The 24376-nt window shown below is 46.9% G+C and overlaps 1 pseudogene; it reads left to right on the top strand.

The window, feature by feature from the left end:
• The first annotated feature begins 9348 nt into the window (after positions 1 to 9348).
• Positions 9349 to 9710, top strand: LOC136315069 (BET1 homolog pseudogene; annotated as a pseudogene).
• Positions 9711 to 24376: the final 14666 nt, after the last annotated feature.

A 24376-nucleotide genomic window follows, 5' to 3' on the forward strand; every position in this document is an offset into this window, starting at 1 on the left:
TTTAGCCTCTAGAACAGTGTTTGGAACACAGTAGGCACTCAGATGACAGGATATTAGGGAATGATATTCATAATAAGAACAGATGTGATGAGATAAAAATGGGGGAAGTCAGAGTAAAACACTGGGATGGGCAAATGGAAATAAGAGGGAGGCTTCACGTGCCATGTTGCTGGGGTAGCTAACTTTGGCTTTGACTTTGGCAGCCAGAGGAAAAAGGAAGTTGCACTTATGTAATTCCCACCATCAGGAGGGGGACCTTAGCCAGGGCCACGGGGGTCAGGGCTGACAGGCAGGCCTGGCACCCACTTCTGCCGTTACCCTTTTTTTTCAGGAGGGCACTGAGAGAACCAGCTCCAACATAGCTGAGTCTGGGGCCAGTGCGCCAGGCTCTCCAGGATCCAGGGCCCAGAGGGCTGCCAGTGGTGTGGGCATGGCAAAGGCACAGCCAGAACTGGACTCCTGGCCCAGGGGACCCCAAGGCTTCTCTCCATGTGGCAGACTTTGCTGTGACCTCACAGCTTTTGAAGAATCCTGTTGTTAGGCGAGAAAGGGAAGCCCACAGTGTTGGAGGCCAACGGGAGTTTGACAGCCAAGTCCATAACTGGGTTTAATATCAGGGACCTTTGATGTATACACATCTAGGCCGTCATAGTGACAGCCTGGTTTACTCGGTGAGATTACTGAGCAAGCAGCCGAGTCCTCGGAGGTGCCAGCAGAAGAAGAGAGGTTAGAAGTGCCACGGCCCAGCCGCGACGAGTACATTCCAGGGTCCCGAGCCGGAAAAGGTACGAAATTGAATTAAAGATAGAGACTTAAAGATATATACATACAGGATGGGTTCTGGAGGATGCCGAACAGTTGCTACTGTTTTTGGCCATCGAAACATGGCTGCCCCAGAAAGACATCCGTCTTTATTCCTGGGTAACGTGGGCCATTAGCAATTCAATGACGTTTCCAAGGCAACTCAAAGACAACCCCCACCATACTAGTCAATCTAACTTTACACCAAGAAGAAACATGCTTCCGGGGAACATGGGTGGGCAGAAAGAGCAGAGAAGCGCAGCCCTTTGTTAACTTAATTAGGCAGGTGAGGTGGGGGGTTGGGCAGACTGCCAGCCCACAGCCAGCTCCCAGCACCCCTGTCCCCAAAATCCAGCCTGAAAAATACCCTGTTTATTTTTTGGTCTCCAGCATAGAAGCCTGCGGCTTTTAAACTTTAAGTGATATATATAGATGGTTGAAAAAGTTTATGCATTACAAGGGGTATATAGTGGCCCTAGCCAGTTGGCTCAGTGGTCTGCCTGGCATGTGGATGTCCTAGGTTCAATTCTCAGGAGAGATCCCAAGATGGCAATGGAGTAGGCAGAAGTTCCAACTGACACCTCCCAGGACCAAATTGGATTACAACTTAATTTAAGAGCAATCATCTTGAAAAACCAACCTGGGACTAAACGAAGAAGAGTCTATAACCAAGGTTCGTGGAAGAAGCCACATCAAGACTAGTAGGAAGGGTGGAGACATGGAAATAGCTGCCCTGCTTCCGAGAGTGAGCAGAGGCTGAGGGTCCTGAGGGACTCACTGCGTGTAGGGTAGCCCTTAGAGGTGTGGGTCCTAAGCCTTAGGCCAGGAGGCCCAGCCTAGAGCCCCGGAACCTAGAAGAGGTGCCCACATAGCATTTGGTGGTGATAAGAGCTGGGGTTTCTGCCTGCAAGAAAGAGACACAGCTCTCAGAAACACAGGCTCTGCTTAAACAGCCAGCGCAGAAAACCTCATTCACAGCCACTTATCTGGGGCTCCGGAGGAGGGAGAGCTGAGAGGACTGGAGTTGCATCAGGAGAATGTAAAGTTGGAGGCCCAGGGAGAGACATTGTGAGGGACAGCCACTGGAAACCCTGTCCGAAGTCATTTTCCAATACTGCAGTCACCATCAATCTTGGGTGGAGCAGTCCCCTCTGAGTGGCATCAGCCTGGGGAAAGCAACTGCCTTACCCTTGAGAGTCTCTCCTGCCCTAATCATGGAGATGGGTGGTTCTGAGAAGCCAGGTAGCAGGGATGCATCAGTGACTCAGTGTTCTGGTGTTGAGGCTGGAGCTTTCCCCAGCACATTCCTGAGTCTAAGACTGGTGATTCTGCCTCACGGGAGATTCAGTAGAAACTGTGTGGACTGTGGGCAGACTACACCTCTGGGTCTCAGAGGCCATGCCCACTGGACTCCTGGGGCCACACCCTACTGAGGTCTGTGAAAAAGTCTGGACAGACTCACACCTGGGGCCAAGAGGTGGAGTTACACACACCACCCTTCCAAATTTCTGAATTGTTGCAGGCTCTAGACTATACCAGAGTTGTTTTTCAGTGGCAGAGCCCAACAAGCAGCAAGCAGACCAAAGCTGCAGGAGGCAGGATTCAGGGAACCTTGGCCTTCTAAGCAGACCTCCCCTAGGCCAGTGGTTGGCAAACTAATTAGTCAATAGAGCCAAATATCAACAGTACAATGATTGAAATTTCTTTTGAGAGCCAAATTTCTTAAACTATATAGGTAGGTACAGTCCTTATTGAGGTAGCGTCCACACATGGTATTTTGTGGAAGAGCCACACTCAAGGGGCCAAAGAGCTGCATGTGGCTTGTGAGCTGCAGTTTGCTGACCAGGGCACCTAGGCCCAGTGTGGATAAAAGCCAGCTTAGGTGTGCAGCTTGGTATTTCCATGTGCACCTGGCTCCAGCAGACACAGCCACAAATTCTTGATTGCTTGTAGCTCCAAGAAGGTTGCAAAGGGCCAGTCATGGTCATTGTCTCCCATTGGTCTGCACTGAGTTCCTGCCAGGGAGGCTCAGGGCTGGCACACCCAGTGGCCAGCTGTGGAAAGCATTGGTTCAGGACCTAACAACCCTTCCTAGAGTGGTGTCTTAAGGAAGGGCTGCTCACACCTTTTCCTCCTGAGGCAAGTTCTGCTCTTTGTGATCAGCACCGGCACGGCGGCTCATGTGCATTGGATAGGGTGGAGCTTCACAGTCAGCTGACCTGGTTGCTGGATATCCCACCCTGCTGGGCTAGATTCCACAGGGTCTAGGGAGAGAGGCTTGAAGCATGGACATTTCAAGTCTGGGTCTTTTTGAGTCTATTATTGGATCTAGTTGTGGGACTTAGCCACTTTCTTAGGAGGCACAATCAGCCCCAGGAGAGGACTCTCAGTTTTCCTCCCTGAGACCAGGGTCTGACCAGCTGTAAGAACTTATGCAGAGGAAACTGTTGGCCCCACTTGATGTAAACCTGCTGCTCACCTTGTTGGGAAGAAAGAAAAATTGAATATCTGAGGGATTAGGGGCCGCATTCCCCATACTGAGCTCCTGATGAAGAGATCCCTAAAGAAGGGGGTCCCACTAACGTATTCCCAACGTCAGTTGCTCTAACCCAACTAGCTTGCAACCTGTAGAGTGGTTGGTTGGGTGAGGCCAGTCTAAGCCCACACTACAGTCTTTAGACAGAAGACTGTGGGAAGACCAGGCAGCTGCAAGAGGAGGTGGAACAGCTGGAAAGTGAAGGCAAATCTTACAGAGCTTGGGGCTCTTGAGCTGCTGTCATCTCTAAGCAGGAGGAAGCTGATCCTTATACACAGGTAGGCCCTTCCTACACTACCTAGGCACAGAAAACGCAGGCACAAACTGTGAAAAGATCAGTAGCTGCAGATAGGCAGCCCACAGCAGGTTACAAAAAATAGCTGATGCCAATCCAAGAAGATCTACAACCAACACAACTGGTAGTGTGTGGCAGAGAGCACCAACCCTAGACTCAGCTAGCTACACAAGCAGCATGCCCAAAGAAGGAGTCTAGCAGGCACTAGACATTGTGAAGAAGAAATACCCCCAACAGGACAGACATTGCACAGTGTGTAATACACATAATCAAGGTTGACCATTAGAGCCAGCCAGTCTGAAGGGATAACTGTACCCACAAAAGGACCAACTGCATTCAATACTCACATGAACAGGAGGGAAGAAAAGTACCTTTAAGAAGCATTCCTAGAACAAGGAAAACAGATGGTCTGGAGGGAAGTACTACCAAGCCAATCTTCCTCATAAAGACAACACAAAAATTTCAAAGTCAGACAGTGCTACCTAATACACAGAGAAAATGGGCGGAGAAAGAAACTCAACCCAAATGAATCAACAAGAGAAACCCTCAGAAAAATAACTAAATGAAATGGAAGTAACCAAACTACCACACGCAGACTTTAAAATAATGATTTTTAGGATGCTCAAGGATCTTAGAGCAACAATGGATGGTCAAAATGAGCACCTAAATAAAGAGATAGCAAGCATCAAAAAGGACATTAAAATCATAAAATAGAAACAGAAATGTCAAATATCAGAAATGAAGACTACAGTAGAAGGAATCAACAGCAGGCTGGATGAAGCAGAGGACTGAATCAGCGATTTAGAAGACAAGATAAACAAGCACAGAAGCAGAGCTGCAAAATGAAAAGAGGCACACAAAGACTGAGGAAACTCCTCTGTGACAATATGAAGAGAAACAACATCTGCATCATAGGGGTTCCTGAAGGAGAAGAGAATGAACAAGGGATAGAGAACCTGTTTGAAGAAATCATAGCTGAAAATTTCCCTAAATTGATGAAGGAAAATGTTACACATGTTCAAGAAGCACAGAGAGTCCCATTAAAGAGAAACCCAAGAAGGTTTTCACCAAGACACATCATAATTAAAATGCTAAAGTTAAGGGACAAAGAAGGAATATAAAAATCTGCAAGAGAAAAGCAGTAATTACCTACAGAGGAGCCCCCATAAGGATGACAACTGACTTCTCAACAGAAACTGTTGAGGCCAGAAGGAATTGGCAAGAAATATATAAAGTGAGGCAAAAAAGAACCTACAACCAAGACTACTTTATCTATCAAGGTTATAATTTTAAAATTGAAGGAGAAATAAAAAGCTTCTCAGACAAAAAAACAAAAACAAAAAACGAAGAACACAAACAACTCAAGGAATTCATTATAGCCAAACCAGTACTGCAAGAAATGTTAAGAGGCATGCTGTAAAAAGAGAAAAGGAAACAAAGAAATCAAGAAAAAGAAGACTGTAAATTTAAAGAATAAAATGGCAATAAATAAGTACATATCAATAATAACCTTAAATGTAAATGGATTAAATGTTCCAATCAAAAGACAGGATAGGTGCATGGATAAGAAAACAGGATCCGTACATTTGCTGTCTACAAGAGACCCACCTCAGAAAAAAAGATACACATAGACTGAAAGCAAAGGGATGGTAAAAAGTATTTCATGCAACGAAACGGAAAGTAAAGCTGTAGTAGCAATACTTATATCTGACAAAGTAGCCTTTAAAACATAGGCTGTGGTAAGGGATACAAAAGGTCACTACATAATGATAAATGGAGTAATCCAATGGGAAGATATAACCATCATAAATATTTATTCGCCTAATACAGGAACACCTAAATATATAAAGCTGATTTTGATGGACATAAAGGGAGAGATTGACAGCAATACTATAAGAGTAGGGGATTTTAATACCCCGTTAACATCAATCGATAAATCCTCCAGACAGAAAATTAACAAAGAAACTGCAGCCTTAAGTGACACACTAGATCAACTGGATTTAATTGATGTCTTCAGAACCTTAAACCCCAAAGCAGAAAAATATACATTCTTTTCAAGTGCTCATGGTACATTTTGTAGGATAGACCACACGTTAGGACACAAAACAAGTCTCAATAAATTTAAGAAGACTGGAATCATATCAAGTATCTCTGATCACCATGGTATAAAACTATTATAGAAATCAACTACAATAGAAAAACTGAAAAACATTCAAATACTTGGAGACTAAATAGCATGTTATTAAATAATGAATGGGTTAATGATGAGATCAAGAAAGAAATGAAAAATTTCCTTGAAACAAATGAAAATAAACATACAATAACTCAAAATTTATGGGACACAGCAAAAGTAGTCCTGAGAGGGAAGTTCATAGCATTACAGGCATACCTTAAGAAGCAAGAAAAAGCTCAAATAAACAACTTAATTCTGCATCTAAAAAACCTAGAAAAAGAACAACAAATAAAGCCCAGAGGAAGTAGAAGGAAGAAAATAATAAAGATCAAAATGAAAATCAATGACATAGAGGCTAAAAAAAAAATACAGAAAATCAATAAAACCAATAGATGTTTTTTTGAAAAGGTAAAAAGGATTGACGAACCTTTAACCAGACTCATCAAAAAAAAAAAAAAAAAAGAGAGAGAGAACTCAAATAAATAAAATCAGACATGAAAGTGGAGAAGTAACAACTGACACTGTAGAAATATAAAGAATTATAAGAAAATACTATGAAGATATATAAGCCAAAAAATTGGACAACCTAAGTGAAATGGATAAATTCGTAGAAACATACAATCTTCCAAAACTCAATCTGGAAGAACCAGAAAACTTAAACAGATCCATTACAACAAACAAAATTGAAACAGTTATCAAAAAACTCCCAGCACCAGATGGCTTCACAGGTGAATTTTACCAAACATTCAAAGAAGAAGTAACAAGTATTCTTCTCAAACTATTTCAAAAAATTCAGGAGGAGGGAAGAATTCCAAGCTCCCTTTATGAGGCAAACATTATCCTCATTCCAAAACCAGGCAAAGACAATACAAAGAAAGAAAACTATAGGTGAATATCCCTGATGAACACAGATGCTAAAATTCTCAGCAAAATATTAACAAACTGGATCCAGCACTACATCAAAAAGATTAAACATCATAATTAAGTGGGATTTATTCCGGGGAGGGAAGGCTGGTACAATATTTGCTCATCACTAAATGTGATTCGTCATATAAACAAAAGGAAGAATAAAAATCACATGCTTATATCAATAGATGAAGAAAAAGCATTTGATAAAATCCAGTACCCATTTATGGTCAATACTCTAAGGAAAGTGGAAATATAGGTTGAAACATACCTCAACGTATTAAAGGCCATCTATGACAAACCCACAGTTAACATGATACTCAATGGGCAAAAATTAAAAGCAATCCCCTTAAGATCAGGAACAAGGCAGGGATGTCCCCTTTCACCACTCTTATTCAATATAGTTCTGGAAGTCCTAGCCACAGCAACCTGACAAGAGGAAATAAGAGGCATCCAAATTGGAAAAGTAGAAGTAAAAATATCACTATGTACACTATGATGACATAATAGTGTACATAGAAAACCCTATAGTCTCAGTTAAAAAACTCCTAGACCTGCCTGACCAGGTAGTTGTGCAGTGGATAGAGCATTGGACTGGGACGCAGAGGAACGAGGTTCAAATCCTCGAGGTTACTGGCTTGAGTGCAGGCTCATCCGGCTTGAGCATGTGGTTGCTGATATGAGCATGGGATGATAGACATAACCCCATGGTCCCTTGCTTGAGCCCAAAGGTTGCTGGCTTGAAGCACAAGGTCTCTGGCTTGACCAAGGGGTCACTCGCCCTGCTATAGACCCCTGGTTAAGTCACATATGAGAAAACAATCAATGAACAAGCAATCAATGAACAACAAAGGTGCTGCAACAAAGAATTGATGCTTCTCATCTTTCTCCCTTCCTGTCTGATTTACTCTGTCTCTCTGTCTCTGTCATAAAACAAAACAAACAAACAAACCAAAAAACACAACCACACAAAAAAACTACTAGACCTGATCAATGAATTTGGCAAGGTGGCAGAATATAAAATTAATATTCAGAAATCAGTGGCATTTTTATACACCAACAAAAAACTGTCTGAAAGAGAAATTAAGGAAACAATCCCCTTCACTACTGCAACCAAAAAAATAAAGTACCTAGGAGTAAATTTAACCAAGGAGGTAAAATCCTTGTACTTGGAAAATTATAAGACATTGAAAAAAGAAATCAAGGAAAATATAAACAAGTGGAAGCATATACCCTGTTCATGGATAGAAAGAATAAACATCATTAAAATGTCTATACTACCCAAAGCAATCTATAAATTATATGCAATTCCTATTAAAATACCAGTGGCATACTTCAAAGATATAGAACAGATATTGCAAAAATTTATATGGAACCAAAAAAGAACACGAATAGCCTCAGCAATCTTGAAAATGAAGAATAAAGTGGGAGGTATCACACTTCCTGATATCAAGTTATACTACAAGGCCATTGTACTCAAAACAGCTTGGTACTGGCATAAGAACAGGCATATAGATCAATAGAATAGAACAGAGAACCCAGAAATAAACCCATGCCTTTATAGTCAATTGATATTTGACAAAGGAAGTAAGAGCATATAGTGGAGTAAACATAGTCTCTTTAATAAATGGTGTTGGAAAAATTGGACAGGTACATGCAAAAAATGAAAATAGACCGCTAACTTACACCATTCACAAAAATAAACTTAAAATGGATAAAATACTTAAATATAAGTCACGAAACCATAAACATATTGGAAGAAAACATAGGCAGTATACTCTCTAATATCTCTCATAGCAATATTTTTGCCAATATATCTTCATGGGCAAGTGAAATAAAGGACAAAGTAAACAAATGGGATTATATCAAACTAAAAAGCTTTTGCACAGCAAAAGACACCATTAACAAAATGAAAAGACAACCCACACAATGGGAGATCATATTCACCAACACATCTGATAAGGGGTTGTTAATAACCAAAATTTATAAAGAACTTCTAAAACTCAACACCAGGAAGGTAAACAATCCAATTAAAAAATGGGCAAAGGAACTGAATAGACACTTCTCTAAAGAGGACATACAGATGGCCCATAGGCATATGAAAAAATGTTCAACCTCACTAATCATCAGATAAATGCAAATTAAAACCACAATGAAATATCACCTCACACCTGTCAGAATGGCACTCATTAACAAATCAACACACAGAGTAAGTGCTGGCGAGGATGTGGAGAAGAGGGAACCCTCCTTACCTGCTGGTGGGAATGCAGACTGGTGCAGCCACTGTGGAAAACAGTATGGTATTTCCTCAAAAAATTAGAGATGGAACTGCCTTTTGACCCAGCCATCCCACTTTTAGGAATGTATCCTATGAATACCAAAAGACTGATTCAAAAGAAGATATGCACCCCCATGTTTATTGCAGCATTGTTTACAATAGCCACGATCTGAAAACAGCCCAAGTGTCCGTCAGTGGACAAGTGGATTCTAACGTTGTGGTACATAGACTGATGTCATGGCGCTTTAGGGGAAGAAGTTGATATTTCACCAGGTCCTGGTCCTAAAGATGTGGGCTGGCTGACTCCTGGCCCCTTCCTACCTACCTCCCCACCATCTTTTCCCTCTTCTTCTCGCAGGATGAGGCATGCAGGCCTGGATGAAGGGGCACCTCCTGGCCACTATGGTAACTATGGCTATGCTAATAGTGGATCTAGTGCCTGTGAAGAAGAAAATGACAGACTCACTGAAAGTCTGAAAAGCAAAGTAATTGCTATAAAATCTCTTTCCATTGAGATAGGCCATGAAGTTTAGAGTCAAAATAAATGATCTGAAATGGATTTATAAGTTTGATTGTACAACTGGATTTTTAGGTAGAACTATGGATAAACTAAAGATCTTATCCAGAGGGAGCCGGACAGAGCTGCTTGCTGTGCTATTTGATGCTGTTTTCATTGTTTGTATTTTTTGTCATTTATTGGATTATTAAACTGAGGGGATGAAAAAAAAAAAGAAAAAGAAAAAAGAAGCAGTGGTACATAGACACGTGGAATACCACGCAGCCGTGAAAAAGAAGGAAATCTTACCTTTTGCGATGTCATGGATGGACCTGGAGATTATTATGCTAAATGAAATAAGCCAGGCAGAGAAAGAAAAAAATATATGATCTCACTTATATATGGAATCTAATGAACAAAGTGAACTGAGGAATGGAATAGAGGCAGAGGCAGGGTCACAGGGAGCAGAGGGACAGCTGTCAGAGGGAAGGGGGATGAAGGGATGGGATCAGAGAAGGTGAAGGGATTAGTGAAATTATATATACGTAACACATAGATACAGATCACAGGACAGGAAATCCCAGAGGGAAAAGGGGGTTGGAATTAGGGGGAGGGGTCAAAGATGGTGTAATGAGGGATACAAGGATGGAGGGTGAGGTTTTATTGAGTGGAGCACTTGAATCCATGTTAACACAATAAATTAAAATTAATAAAAATTTAAAAAAGAAAAAAAATTCCAGTCAGGGCACACAGGAGAAGCACCCATCTGCTTCTTTATCCCTCCCTCTCTCACTTCTCTCTCTCCCTTTCTCTCTCTCTCTCTCTCTCTCTTCCCCTCCTGCAGCCATGGCTCTATTGCAATGAGTTGGCCCAGGCACTGAGGCCATGGCCTCTGCCTCAGGCACTAAGAAGAGCTCAGTTGCTGAGCAATGGAACAACACCCCAGATGGGCAGAGCACTGCCCCCTAGTCGGCTTTCCAGGTGGATCCTGGTCGGGATGCATGCAGGGGTCTATCTCTGCCTCTCCTCTTAGCACTGAATAAAAAACAAGAACAAGAAACAAACAAACAAGGGGTATAGAGTAGGAGGTAAGTCTCCGTGGCCTTGACAGTCAGTTTCCTGCCCCGTCTCCCAGAAACACTGTGAGGAGGGGTCTCGATAGCCTTGGGGAAGTGTGTGTGTGTGTGTGTGTGTGTGACCCCTCTTTTGGGAATGGTAATGCTCTGTGTCTTGTTCTCTCCACTTGGTAACTGATCAGGTGAGCATTCACTTTGGTAGCTGCATACATCATTATGGATAGGTGGCGCTTTATTTAAACAATCCCCTCGGGATTGGATTTTGTTTCTAGTTTTACAACAACCAACAAGCATCAATGAAAGTTCTTACAAACATGCTTTCGGTAGCTTGTGTAAGTGGAATTGCTGGAACACAACCTTAATTAAATTGTTTTAATTAGTCTGATAGTCTTCTGGTAGAGATTAACATCTTGTGTGCTGTGCCTGGGTGGGAACAGACATCGTGTGGAACAATGTCTAGGATGTGGGGGTTCCGGAGGCCTTGGTATGCTGAGGGAGTTCACCACACGTGGCCCAAGTTCCAGTTTTGCTTCCCTCCTGCTGCTGCCCACGGGCTGTGGACTTGGGCAAGTCTTCTCTCCACTCTCAGTCTCCTTATCAGTGACATGAGGTAGCAGGTGACCGGTTGCCACTTGATATCCATTTTTCCTCTCTTAGTAACCACACGCTAATGTTCTGTGGGTCAGTTAAGCACCCAGGTATAAGGTGCTATTTCCCTGCCACCATTGCAGTCACTCATGTAACAAGTTCTGAAGTGTGGAAAAGAAAGACTCTTTTTTTTTTTTTTGTATTTTTCTGAAGCTGGAAATGGGGGAGACAGTCAGACAGACTCTCGTATGCGCCCGACCGGGATCCACCCGGCACGCCCACCAGGGGGCGATGCTCTGCCCCTCCGGGGCGTCGCTCTGCCGCGACCAGAGCCACTGTAGCGCCTGGGGCAGAGGCCAAGGAGCCATCCCCAGCGCCCGGGCCATCTTTGCTCCAGTGGAGCCTTGGCTGCGGGAGGGGAAGAGAGAGACAGAGAGGAAGGAGGGGAGGGGGGTGTGGAGAAGCAAATGGGTGCTTCTCCTATGTGCCCTGGCCGGGAATCAAACCTGGGTCCCCCGCACGCCAGGCCGATGCTCTACCGCTGAGGGCTTTTTTTTTTTTTTTTTTAAGAAAGGCTCTTAACATGAATAATTTTTGAAAAAAAAATTTACTTTCTTTAAAACAAAGAGACTTTTAGCAGAACTAATTTTTTCTGAAAGTAAGTTACTTCTTATTTTTGGCCTTGAGGCTGGTTTCCCAGACTATGGCCTTGGACTAGCTTTGAAGTAGCAGGTGTTCTCAGAGTGTTTCTCCCTGAATTAACCCTGTAGATAAACATTGTAAGAAAGCTTGTTTCACTGCTTTGTTTTACTGCTATGCTTTCTCCCCTCCGCTCCCCATTCCTCAATCAGTGTGTGATTCTACCTATAAAACCTAACTCCAAAATGCAGTCGGGGCCGCATTGATTTGAAGGGCTTCGCCCTCCGTGTGGTCCGCATGCATAGCTAGCTAGCTAAGAAAGGCTCCCTGATTACTTAATTTGGTTTCGTGATTGTGTGGCAAGACCTCCGTTATCTTGTTATCTCGCTGTTACGCCATAACAGTTCTGGCCAGTGTGATGCTCGCAGAAGGGGAGACTTGAGCAGAGGCTGCTTCAAGGGCGCTGACTCAGCTAGGAGGTCGACTTCCTCTTTTGTCCTGCCTTTTTCCTTCCTGCTTCCTGGAATGCAGATATGATAACTGACTCTCCAGCAGCTATCCTGGATGATAAAGTGACTTGGGAAAGCTATTCACCAAGAATGTTCAAAGAGGCCCTAGCCGGTTGGCTCAGCGGTAGAGCGTTGGCCTGGCGTGCGGGGGACCCGGGTTCGATTCCCGGCCAGGGCACACAGGAGAAGCGCCCATTTGCTTCTCCACCACCCCCCTTCCTCTCTGTCTCTCTCTTCCCCTCCCGCAGCCAAGGCTCCATTGGAGCAAAGATGGCCCGGGCGCTGGGGATGGCTCCTTGGCCTCTGCCCCAGGTGCTAGAGTGGCTCTGGTCGCGGCAGAGCGACGCCCTGGAGGGGCAGAGCATCGCCCCCTGGTGGGCAGAGCGTTGCCCCTGGTGGGCGTGCCGGGTGGATCCTGGTCGGGCGCATGCGGGAGTCTGTCTGTCTCTCCCCATTTCCAGCTTCAGAAGAATGCAAAAAAAAAAAAGAATGATCAAAGAGAAAGACCAAAAAATTCTTGTCCCTAAGGATGGTGATGCCAAACCAGCATGAGACTGCTAACAACAGACTTCTTTTACACGAGAGAAAGAAACGATCCTGTTCATGGCAAGCCCAGCCCTAACTGAAACACATGAGGCTGATGCATTTCACACATACAACTGATCCTTTGAGGGAGACAGGATAATATTTCATGAAAACAATTTGTGTCCTTTTCTTTCTGAACTTCACCCGTCTCCCGTGTCAGCAGGCATTTGGTTGAGGGCTTCCTTTCCCGAGGAATCTTGCAGCTGGTGGATGACTCCCTGACTGTTTTCAAATGCCTAGGGTTACAAAGGGCAACGAGGGTTCATGGAGAGAAACAGGTGGAAATTCCCTTGAGAGTGAGGTCTGTGTGGCCTTGAGCATTGGTGACCCAGGCATGGTGGAGTCCAGGTTCCAGATGAAACAGTATACTTGTGAATTTAATGAGAAAGACCCTGGCTCAGGGTTCCCAGCTGCTACAAATGGTGTCCCAGCCTGTGCGCGGCACTGGGGGAAGCAGAGATCTGAAACCTGCAGGTCTTCTTGGCCAGGAGCCCTGGAGGCTCAGTGATAACAGGTGTGAAATCAGGACTGACCAATGGGGCACTAGCTGGCTTGAGTGCCATAACAAAGTACTGCACATTGGATGACTTCAACAACAGACATTTATTGTCTCACAGTGCTGGACGCTAGAAGTCCAAAATCAAGGTGCTGGTGGGGTTGGTTTTTCCTGAGGCCTTTCTCCTCAGCCTGCAGACAGTGCTTCTCACGGTGTCTCACATAGCCTTTCCTCTGTGCATGCTCATCCATGGTGTCTCTGTTCCCACACGTCCTCTTCCTATAGGGGCACCAATCAGATTGAGTTAGGGTCCACCCTAACAGCCTCACTTTCACTTCATCACCTCTTAAAGGCCCTAACTCCAAATACAGTCACATTCTGAGGTACTGAGGGTTAGGCCTTCAATACGTGAATGGGGGGAGGGGGACATGACTCAATTCAGCCAATAACAAGTGGCATAATGCTTTTCTCCTTCTGACATTTAGATGCTGCAAAATCTTGGGACCTTGACCAAGTCTGGACCAGGCAGAAAACCCCCAAGGTTTTCTGAAGTTAAATCTTTTACATACTCATCAGAATAGGACCCAGTGGGAAACTAGCAGCCTTCTAGAAAACCCACAGGATTATGGACTGTGATTCACAGCACCTGGGTAAAATGTTTTCCTGGGATCACGCACATATGCTGCTTCCTCTCTTGGACACACATAGAGGATTATTGCACTTGACCCCATTTGAAGAAGGGTAAAGCCATGTGATATACTTTGGCTAATAAAAATGTGAGTAGAAGCGGTGGTGTCACTTCTAGGTAGAAACATTTCATTGCCAGCACACTACGATGTCCTGCCTTGCTAATTAATAGTAGAGCCACATCAAAGCAGAGCCTGTCCCTGAGGGCTTTCCATGAGAAGAGTGCTTCTGCTGAGCTGCACTGAGCACGCAGCTAGAATGAGAACCAAACGTTGTCCTTCAAGCCCTAACGTTTGGGGTTGTTCGTTACTGCAGCATATCCTGCCTGATGCAAGGGTAAAAGGACATTGGCCACTTGGTACACAGTAGGTGCTCAGTTAATTTGGTTCCCAACAGACAGAGCAAGACCTTAGCTGGGAACAAGGAACATCTCTGCGTTTCAGGGTCATCCCCTCATCTTCTGTCCCATGGGCCTCATTTTCAGACCTCCTGGATCATTCTGCCAGCTTCACACAGAAGTTGTCTTTCCTGTTGGTGGCTTTCCTTCCTCAGAGACACCTTGGCCAGGTTCATTAACCTAAACACCCTAGCCCTTCCCCTTCCTTCAGTTTCCAGCAGCCACACCGCCACTTTGGGGACAGGGCCTATGTAGACCGGGGAGCTGACGCATTGTGGTGGCACAGGTTTGTTTATGGAGATGGGGCATGTGAAGTGCAGACACTGACACCGATGGCTACCGTTTACTAGAGCGTTTCCGGTACCCGTCACTGTGCTAGCGCTCAGTGTGCTGACGTAGGAAGCATTGTCCCTTCCCTAGCAAGGGGTCACTGACAAGCTGCCAGCACTCTGCAGTCCCAGGCCTGAGCCCCGGAGGGGAGGCATGTTCTCTCCTAGGGAGGAGGGAGCTGCCCCTCCTGGAGCAGCAAGCTTCCTGGGCCTCTCTCCAGCAACGCTCAGGGTGCCTACACCTGCCACCTGGGCTGTCCAGCACCGCGTCACCAGGCCTGTGGCAGATACGCTGCCGGGGAGAACTCCTGTCCCACTTCTCCCTGCAGGCCAAATCTGCCTTCTGCTTCGCCAAGGCAGGCTGTCACGAGGGGGCGCAGCCGGCCCGGAGAAGCAGCTGCCGAGCCATCAGAAAGGGAGGCCGTGCTCACCAGCAACACGTGTCCTCAGTCTCAGAGGTGGGTTTGTGGAGGAGCTAGGGGTCAGAGACACCCACCTAGGCCTAAGGTGCAGTGAGCTGATTGGTGTGAGTGGCCTGGAGCAGAGTGGCCTAAGCTGAACGCTGGACCCATATTCCCCAGAACTACAAAAAACAGGTGAGAAAACAAAACAAAAACATAACACCCAAGTGAGTCCTAAAGGATGTGGTGCCCTGTGTCCCTGGGGATTTGCACAAGCGCTTAGCCCCCAGCCCCAGCAGGGCATGGACAAAGCAGGCCCTTCCGGGTTTCATGGTCTTCTCTTAGTGCCAGTTACTCTCGTTCATACCCATGGGCCATCCAATAGATAATTCTGCTACAGTCCTCATAAGTTCCCTGTGAAGCAGGTATTCTTTGCAGATCCCCGTTTTACAGATGAGGACTGTGAGGCTCGAAGAGGTGCAGTTATTTTCTTGTGAAAAGAGATGGGCTCAGGGGGAGCAGGTCTCCACACGGCACCCCCAGCAGCACTGGGGGTGGCACGTCTGAGCCGGAGCTGGTGGCACCTTGGAAAGGGGAGCCGGGGCCATCTAGCAGGGCCCTGCTCTGGAGTTGGAGGCTGTCGGTGGGTTATTCCAAGAGATGATAGTTATTTGTCATCCAGGGGGCTGTGATCATGGTAATTCTATATACACCATGTGGGTTACACAGTCCCACACCATTAAGACACATACTTTACTTTGCTTGGTTTGCTCAGTGGATAGAGTGTCAGCCTGAAATGCAGATGTCCTGGGTTTGATCCCTGGTCAGGGCACACATGAGAAGCGACCATCTGCTTCTCTTCCTCTCACTCTCCCCCTTCTTTCCCTCTTCCTCTTTCTCTCACAGCCAGTGGCTCCATTGGTTTGAGCATTGGCCCCAGGCACTGATGATAGCTTGGTTGGTCTGAGTGACAGCCTCAGGCATTAAAAATAGCTCAGTTGCCCTGGCCGGTTGGCTCAGCAGTAGAGCGTCGGCCTGGCGTGTGTGGGACCCGGGTTCGATTCCCGGCCAGGGCATATAGGAGAGGCGCCTATCTGCTTCTCCACCCCTCCCCCTCTCCTTCCTCTCTGTCTCTCTCTTCCCCTCCCGCAGCCAAGGCTCCATTGGAGCAAAGATAGCCCGGGCGCTGGGGATGGCTCCTTGGCCTCTGCCCCAGGCGCTAGAGTGGCTCTGGTCGCAACAGAGCGACGCCCCAGAGGGGCAGAGCAGCCATTCCACAGCTAGTCTGGGGGTGCAGAGAAAGCCCGAAAGGATTGCTAGGGAGGGGACAGAGGACTTCCTGGCACTGTGGCAGAGTGTACATCGTCTGGGCACGGAGCGCACAGAGCTTTGCCCCTGGTGGGCGTGCTGGGTGGATCCTGGTCAGGCGCATGCGGGAGTCTGTCTGTCTCTCCCCGTTTCCAGCTTCAGAAAAATACAAAAGGAAAAAAAAAAAATAGCTCAGTTGATTTGAGCATTGGCTTTAGACAGGGGTTGCTGGGTGGATCCTGGTCAGGGCACATGCAGAGTCTATTTCCCCTCATCTCACTTAAACAAAAGAAAGACATACATTTCACAGATGGGGAAGGTGAGGCCTAGAGAAGGTCCAGGGCCAAACATGGGGCAGGTGAGATTCAAACCCAAATCTTTACCCACCATACCCCAAGTCTCACAGAAACACTTTCTAAGTAGAAAGGGCTCCAAGCCTTTCCTCTGGGGCCACTGGACGAAGGTGAGGAAACTGCAGCCATTCCACAGCTAGTCTGGGAGTGCAGAGAAAGCCCGAAAGGATTGCTAGGGAGGGGACAGAGAGCTTCCTGGCACTGTGGCAGAGTGTACATCGTCTGGGCACGGAGCGCACAACCCGATTCCCAGCCCAGCTCTGCCTTTCCCTCAGGTGCGACCTCGGCAGGGCCCCGCCTCTGAGCCTTTGTTTCCCGCTCTGTAATGTGGCACCGACCAGGCCTCCTAGGCCTCTCTGGACCCCAAAACCCCTCCTGTGCAGTGCCTGGCACAGAGCAGCTTCTCCAGCTAGGGGACGGCCTCCCTCTGTTTCTAAGCAGGACCTTGGCAGGCGCTGGGGGTAGGGAGCACCCGGGCTGCTGGTGGGAGCACTCGTGTAATTAGCCGTGTGTGTCAGGAGGCACCTTCTGGCCCCGGAGGAGCGCGTGGCCAGTGTTTTATTTCTCATATCGTTTGGAGCTGGTAACTCAGCTGAATGCATTCAGCAAATCAAGACCCAATCACCTGCTGTGATTGTGAAGAGTGTTTAAAGTTGCTCCAGTCAAGCTCTCTTGGTTAGGGGCTCTGACTCCCTGGAATACACAATCAGTTCTGCTATGCTGGGCCCGAGGGCATTCTGGGGAAGACAGGCCTGATTCCAGGGGGAAAATGTGTGCGCCACCTAGAGGGGATGGCCCTCCCCTTGGGCTGGGCCCTCGCACCACAGCCTTCCTAGGGGGTTTGTGTGGGGTGGCTGTACTCTCTTGTAATCATCCAAGCAGCCCCCCATCCCCATCTCTTGTAATCATCCAAGCAGCCCCCCAGCCCCGAAAGGTGGCCTCTGCAAGGCTACTGCTCTTCCCCTCACATTCTCATTTCAAATGCTGATTCTCATCACTCTCACAAACAGCGGTGTCCCACGGGCTTACTTAAAAAAATTTTTTTAAATAGGTTATCAGAATTTAGGTATTAGATTTCACATACACTTCCAGATGTTCAGTTTCTCAAAAAAAAAAAATAATAAAATAAAAAAAATCAATCAATCAATCACAAGATGTAACCATTCTAGATTGGGGCCTTTTTCTGCCCAGTTCTGACAGGTTCCCTGGCCTATGCCACTCACTGATCTTCTGCCTGGCCACTGTGTGTATGGGAATTTGAAATATCAGAGGAACTCTAACGGCATGGCATTGAAGTGACATCTCCTAGGCTGCATCCTGGACTCCCTGTTCGTGTCATTCCACAAACATTTCCCGAGCACCTACTGTTCGGTGGTCTGGACACAGGCGGTAATCCTGAAAATAATTCACAACCTGACATTGCTGTGCTCTTTTGTGACAGCTTAGTCCACTGATAACCTGATTTCTCACTTTCGTGGACTGGCTCTCTAGCATTCTCAGGGTGCCCCCCAACCCCTATCCTCATCGATGGGCCCAGGCCTAGCCCATGAGAGGCTGCAGCGATTGGCTCAAGGATACAAGTGAGATTTTGGCCTAGTCAATCAGAATCACCAAGCTGCTTCTGGACCTTGAGAACAAGACTTCCCTTTCTGCAGGGTTGGCTGGGCTGGTGGAATGTTGTCTGAAGCTGTTGTTACCCCTCTGTTAGAGCCCCTTTGAGCAGGAAGCCACCCCAACGTACAACAGAGCCAAGGAGCAAATACCCAGAGCCTGGATCCATCTGGAATTTTTTATTTTTTTATTTTTTTTACAGAGACAGAGAGAGAGAGAGTCAGAGTGAGGGATAGACAGGGACAGACAGACAGGAACGGAGAGATGAGAAGCATCAATCATTAGTTTTTCGTTGCGACACCTTAGTTGTTCATTGATTGCTTTCTCATATGTGCCTTGACCGCGGGCCTTCAGCAGACCGAGTAACCCCTTGCTCGAGCCAGCGACCTTGGGTCCAAGCTGGTGAATTTTTGCTCAAGCCAGATGAGCCCACACTCAAGCTGGTGACCTTGGGGTCTCGAACCTGGGTCCTCCGCATCCCAGTCTGACGCTCTATCCACTGCGCCACTGCCTGGTCAGGTTCCATCTGGAATTGAGTGTGGTCCTGCCAGGTTTCCAGGCACAGGAGCCAGCACAATTCCCTTTTTTGCCCAAGCCGCTTGAATCGGGCTTATGCATCTTGTGAGTAGGAGAGCCCTGGCGAATGTGAATGGAGAGGAAGTTATACCCAGGAAGTGCTTGGGGGCTGAGGGCATGGAGAAAGAGGCTGAGCTCTGCCGCAGGCAGGGTCCTCCCAAGATGGAGACTCTGGGTGGTCTTGATGGGGTAGCCAGTGTTAGTGAAATGAAGGGGGACAGAGTAGGAGGACATTCTGGGCAGGGCAACCATAAGCAAAGACTGCTAGATCAGTGCTGATTTCAATGAGACAAGAATCTTGACATCTTGGTTCAAATAGGGAATATAACAATGTCTTAGTTTTAATTCTTTTCTTCTTATAAGTGGCAATGAGCTTCTGGTTTTGACCCAGAAATTCTAAACAATAACAGATGCCACATTAAATATGACCCGAAGGGTGAGAAATGATCACATAGGACCCCCATCATGGGCCTTGCAGCCTTAAAGGGGAATGCAGGTCCCATTTCACAGGATATGGCAGGCAGGCCCAAAGGGTCCTTTGTACAAATGGCCCTTCTAAGGACACTTCACACCGGCAGAGGGCAGAACAGGACTTGATGCTTTCGCATCAGTCTCCGCACTGAAGAAAGCATACGTACTTTTTGGTGAACATTCTTAACGCCCCGCTTATCAGAGCCAGCTTCGTGACTCCGAAGGGCGCCTCTGTTCTTGCAGCTATAAGGAGCAGAAACGTGTTCTTTCTCATCTTGTTGAGATCCTTTACACCAGCATAGCAATGAAGTGTGGAAAAGAAAGGCTCTTAATATGAATAATTTTTTGGCAAAACTTACTTTCTCTAAAACAAAGTGACTTTTAGCAGAACTTACTTTTTCTAAAAAGAGTCCCTATTCTTGGCCTTGAGGCTGGTTTCCCAGACGGTGGCCTTGGACTAGCTTTGCGAAGTAGCAGGTGTTCTCAGAATGTTTCTCCCTGCATTAACCCTGTAGAGAAACATCGTAAGAAAGCTTGTTTCACTGCTTTGTTTTACTGCCATGCTTCCTCTCCTCCCCGTTCTTCAGTCAGCATGTAATTTTCTCTTTATAAGTCAGCCCCACCACACTGATTTGAATGACTTAGGTCTCCATGAGGTCCGCGCAGCCGGTTAATTAAAGACTCCCTAATTTGGCTAATTAATTGTGTGGCAAGACGTCTTATCTTGCTGTTCTGATATAACAGCAAAGGCTTAGAAGTTTTTAAGGCTTACTGCTGAAATTTTATTATTTGGCAAGAAGAGGAGGAAGAAAAAATAAGGCAAAGCTCAAGAAGCTTGAACTGTAGACTCTGGAAAGCACAGAAGAGGATGAGCAACAAAGGAACAGACATGGGGCCTCTGTCACCAGCGTCCCCGTGAGGGACAGCTGGCCCCTAGTGTGCTCTGAGGAGCAGTTTCTGTGTGCAGACACGTCCTGACCCAACTGGCTTACACACAGAGTTTTTTCTGCCCCGATGAAGTAAGGTCAGGAGAGCTGGTGCCATGCTTCATGATCTCATCAATGCCAGCTCCCTGTACCTTTACGCTCTGCCATCTCAGTCTTGGCTCCTGTCCTCAAGGTGGCCTTGTGGTCACTAGATGGTGGCTGCAACTCTAGCAGTCCTGCCCTATCCAGTTTTATGTAGGAAGAAGAAGAAAGGGATGAGGATGAAGAGGAGGAAAAAACCATGCTGTCAGTTGTTATCCCTACTGCTGGAGGAGTTTTCTCGTAAGCTGCCTTGAGTAACCCTTGGTTTCACCTTGCCTGCCAAATATTGCTGACTGGGCCACCACAGTGTAAGGACTCTGGGACATGGAGGGGTCTCTTTTTCTTTTTCTTTTGAGCCGGGAACATGTGGTCCCCGATAAATCAGGAAGAAAGAAAGTAGATGTTAGGGAGGCAGCTGGTCTCTGCTACATGTACTCAAAAATATGAAGAATCAGCAAATGGGCTCTGGTTGTTTTGCGCAGTGCTAGAGCGTCGGCCTGGCATGTGGAAGTCCCAGGTTCCATTCCTGGTCAGAACACACAGGAGAAGCACCCATCTGCTTCTCCACTCCTCCCCCTCTTACTTCTTTCTCTCTCTCTTCTCCTTCCCTCCTGCAGCCATGGCTAAATTGGAACAAGTTGGCCCCGGGTGCTGAGGATGGCTCCATGGCCTTTGCCTCAGCCACTAAGAAGAGCTCAGTTGCTGAGCATTGGAGCAATGCCCCAGATGAGCAGAGCATCACCCCCTAGTGGGCTTGCTGGGTGGATCCCAGTTGGGTCATGCAGGAGTCTGTCTCTGCCTCCTCTCCTCTCACTGAATTAAAAAAAGAAATTCAGTAAATGAAGCAACCAGTGGTAGCACACCCACAGCTTGTCATAGTCGCACATTTTCCCACAGTTACTCACATAGGTATTTTAAAAACAACTTTGTAAATTTAATATCACAGATACAATGAAACATCCCATGTGACTCTCTCTTTCTAATTACCCTCTGACCCTCACAGCAGGTTACCACTATCCTACTGTAAAGCCGGTGGTAGAGGCCATCATCATGCAGGTTCCCATTGGATTCAGGCAGATGGTAAAGAAACTGTGAAGCCAGAAAATGGTGGGCCACCCCATTTATTAAAGTCTCATAATGGTGGATGAGCAAACAGGCAGGGAAGACTGCTTCCCTCTCACTCAGGGCTCCCAAAGTCCCCTACTTATTCTCGGGACTCTTCTGGACTCACAGGCCCTCACCAGCCTCAGCACCCCCAGCCAAACAGGCCAGGCTGAAATCTCAGGGCTCCCAAGCCCCTCAACTCTCTCTCTCTCTCTCTCTCCCCCTCAACTCTCCAGCCAAAACAGGCTGGGAGAAAAAAAACCCTCTCCAGCAAACAATAGCAAACAACACCCCCTTCCAAGCAGGAAGGTAATCTGCAATTTGCAGTCTGCTGCCTGAGGGCAAGCACCCGCAGCCTTCCATAGACTGCACTCACATGGCGCTGCCCCAATACAAGCAGCAAACCTAAAAAAAACACTCGTTACAAACTTGTTTGCCCCAGATTCCACCCCTTTTGCTCACTTCACAATCTACATTACAGGTATCCCTGTGCGAGGAATGAGGTACACTATATAAGTAAACAGACTACAGTAATAGCACAAGTTTTACAATTACAACAATTACAAAGGTGCCCTTCACAATGTCTCCCTGAGCGCTCTGCCCCAAGGTGCAAACTGGAGGCACATCTCTAGTTCCCTACTCCATGGTAGGTAGGAGGGCCTGTATAGTCCAGGGCTGTGTCCATGGAAACCTTAAAAAGTGTCCTTGGTGTGTCTCTCCAACTGAATGAAAGCAAGCAGCTTCTCGGTGCAGGAGGGCCTTCATCAGAGCTGGGCACCCCCCATCAGGGTCTCTCATACTGTCCAAAGGTGGAATGTCCATCCAACAAGGGAGCCAGTACCCTCTCCCCCCTCTGGTTGCAGTCCAAGAGTCAGTGCACAATAGACAGCCCAGGTGTATATGCAAATCACCAAGGTAAAGGTCCATTACAGGCAACTAGGTTCACAGAGGGCCTCAGCCCTCCCCCCTTATCCCTGTGGTTGTTGGGCAAATGAGTTTGTAATAAATGTTTTTTAGGTTTGCTCACTTGTATTAGGGCAGTGCCACGTGTGTATTGCAAATTGAGAACTGCCTGCCACCCTGGGGAGGCAGTTTGCAATTGTTTGCTATTGTTTTCTGGAGAAGGGCTATTTCTGCCTGGCAGGTTTTGCTGGAGAGTGCGGAGGGGCCTGTGAATCCGGAGGGTGAGTCCAGAGAATTAGTCCAGGTTGTGGAACTGGAGACCAAGTTGGGGTTTGGGAGCTCTGATTTCTGCTGAGCCTGTTTGGCTGGGGAGTGCTGAGACTGGAGGGATCCTGAGATGGGAGAAAGAGAAGTGGTCTTCCCTGCCTGTGTGCTCATCCGCCACTATGAGACTCTAATAAATGGAATGGCCCACCATTTTCTGGCTCCACAGTTCTTTTACCATCTACCCGAATCCAATGGGAACCTGCATGGCCATGGCAGTGGCCCACTGGCCTTACAGTAGCCATGGCAGTTCTGAAGATGCTGCCCCAAGGAGGAGCGTGTGTAAACAGTGACCAACCTCTGCACCTCTGTTCCAGAGAGGATGCTGCCATCCACCCCTATGTTTCACAAGCACAGCAAGCCTACCAGTGGCTCAGTAAGTACTCTTTGCTGCTGGGATTTTATCTTTTGGATGAGCACTGGCCAAGCTCTGAGTGTGCAGATGGCAAATTCAGCCCAATCCTCCTCATCCTCAGAAGAGGAGCTGGAAATGCCTGCTCCCGCCATCTCAGAGCCACTCCACCAGTACAGCTCCATCTTTAGCTCCTGAGGCTGCCGGCTCTCAGCCTGAAGCTGAACCCACAGTTGTTCCTCCAACAACTGCCACTGCCAACATTCAATCTCCAGGACAAAGTGCAACTCACAAACCTGTAGATTGCTCCAGGTCCACGTGCCTTTGGTGCTCAGCTTGCCTCTCACACTGTAGTTCTCAAACCCAGCTGGCATCCTTCTCCAGTGCTTGCTCCAGTTCAACCCATTGCTGCCGCTCAGCCTGCAACTCATCCTGGAGCTTTTGACCTTGGGCGGCTTCTTGCACAGAGCTCCTGTGTGGGTCAAATAAATTTGCAAATATGATGTATATGTTTGCTCGCTTACAGTTTGCATTGGGTGTAGGAGACAGGCTGTAAGCCTGCAAAGTCATTATAGCCTAAGGCTTAGTTTTAAGACTAAGCCTTTCCCACCCTTTTAATACTAAGATCTTTTCAAAACTATTTTTTTCCCACACCCTTGACTGTTGCATGATGTGGGGTGGTGCACTCTTGTAAGGAATCCCATTTATGCCTCAGATAAGTGACTTTGTATCAGAGACTTCCTTATTTGTATATTGGCTTGAAGGTTTTGATTTCTACAGTATAAAATGGGGACAGACTGGGGATTCACTCTCTCTCCGTTCCTAAAATTAGCATTGCAGAGGAGAAGCAGCCAAGATGGCAGAGTGCTGAAGGAGAAGCCAGTTTGTGCAGAGAAGGAGATGGGGAACAGAGGTGAATAAGGCTGGGGAAGTAGAAACCTTCAATTCTAGAAAACTCGGATAAGTCAGTGGCTTTGGGAGCCCTGAATGGAAAGGGAAGTGTTTTTCCACTGTGTGTATTTCTCACCTGACATATATGAGCTAGGATTAAATGTAATGGCCCATCAGTTCTTGGCTCCGTTGTTTCATTACCGTCTGTCCGAATCAAACTTGAACCTGTGTTGGCCAGGCGGCTGTGATGGTGGCCATGGCTA

The sequence above is a fragment of the Saccopteryx bilineata genome, chromosome 11 (genome assembly GCF_036850765.1).
Source record: "Saccopteryx bilineata isolate mSacBil1 chromosome 11, mSacBil1_pri_phased_curated, whole genome shotgun sequence".
In the NCBI taxonomy this organism is placed as follows: domain Eukaryota; kingdom Metazoa; phylum Chordata; class Mammalia; order Chiroptera; family Emballonuridae; genus Saccopteryx; species Saccopteryx bilineata.